This window comes from Penaeus japonicus, unplaced genomic scaffold (genome assembly GCF_977035675.1).
Source record: "Penaeus japonicus unplaced genomic scaffold, GWHDUDI00000001_assembly GWHDUDI00000019, whole genome shotgun sequence".
In the NCBI taxonomy this organism is placed as follows: domain Eukaryota; kingdom Metazoa; phylum Arthropoda; class Malacostraca; order Decapoda; family Penaeidae; genus Penaeus; species Penaeus japonicus.
This window is the reverse complement of record NW_028234421.1, coordinates 17,100,973-17,103,026: the sequence shown is the minus strand read 5'-3', so window position 1 is coordinate 17,103,026 and position 2,054 is coordinate 17,100,973.

Below are 2,054 nucleotides of genomic sequence, written 5' to 3'. Positions count from 1 at the left end.
GCTTTTTACCACAAACAAAAATTATTATATCATTAAATTATAATTGAGTGTTTATGCCATCACTGACCAAGCACATCCATCCCATTCAATATGTGTGATGATAATTTACGCTTTCATGTTGCCGAATAAAATGTTTTGATTATCTTTTCAATACCAAGAAAGAGATTGTATTTGCATATGCTATGGGGAATTAGGGGGGAGGGGGGCTAGGGAGGTGGCTCACGGATAACGTTTTTCCTCACTGACATCAGCATTTGCAGTATTCCTTATATATATATATATATATATATATATATATATATATATATATATATATATATATATATATATATGTACATTTACATATTCACACACACACACACACACACACACACACACACGCACGCACCCCCCCCCCCCCAAGTTTGTGTGTGATGTATGTGTGTGTGTAAGTTATTTCATGTTTCATCCATACTGAAATTAGTGCTTTGTAAAAACAACTTACAGAAATACCACAGCATTCACGGATATTAACATTCACGCTCTATGTTCTCGCCCATTATTATTCCATAACACACAACAATTTCGATTTCAATTCTGCTGGAAGTGGCGCATTCAAATGCAACATGCAAACTTGTCTCTATAAATGAATTTGGTTCTGTAACAGGTATATTCTTACCTAAAGGTCGGAATTAAAGCTGGTATCTCCCCCCTCGTGCGGGTCCCCCCTTTGGGCTGGAGACGCCACCGGGAAAGGACTTCGAAGACACGAAAGTATGTGAACTTGTTAACTGAAGGATGTGTCGTTGATGACGCCACCTCAGCCTCCTCCGCTTTCTAAGGCTCACTCTCCAGTAACCATATTCCTTCCCCTGGTAACGTTATGATATTATTGCTATTGCTTATTCGATATATGTTCACACACATATACATCTCTCACCACACACACCACACACTCTACTTCCACAACACACACAAACTCCACACACACCACACACACACAACCCCCCCCTATATATATCTATTTATTTATATATATATCTATATATATATTATAATCAAACTATATGTATCATATAAATATATAAATATATAATTAAAATATACAATATCTATATATATATATTATATATATAATGTATATATATATTATATACTATAATATATTATATATATATACATATATATATATATATATATAATATATATATATATATAGTATATATATATATATATATAAGATTATATATATATATATAAATATATCTATCTATGCATTGTTTTGTATATATGCGTATGTGATGTATGTTTGTATATAATATATATATCATATATTATATATAATCTCAATATATATATTATATATTATAACAATACACACATTATGTATATACTACAATTATAATGCATATATAATCACAATCATACTCTACATATATATATTACATATACTATATATTTATACTCTATATCATATATATAAATATATATATATATATATACTTATGTATATTATATAAACCTACACCAAATGTATATATACAACACACCCATGCATATATATATATATATATCTATATATATATATATATATCTATAATATATGATAAATATATATAATATATATTTATCAAATATACATATGTATTAGATACAATAATATATATGATATATATATATATAATATATATTATATATGTATATATTATACTATTTTATATATATAATATATATTATATATATTATATAATATATGTATATAATATATATATATATATATATATATACTAATATAATATTATATAATATATTATACATAGTATATATGTATATGGATATTATATATACTATATATGTATACATGACATATATATATATATACTATTATATATATATATATTATATTATCAAAATATATATATATATATATATCTATAATATACTATATATATATATATAATCTTATATATATATATCTATATATATATTAGTTGTATATATATATAAATAATGTATATATATTATATATCTAATTATATATTTTATATAATAATAACATATACTATATATATATA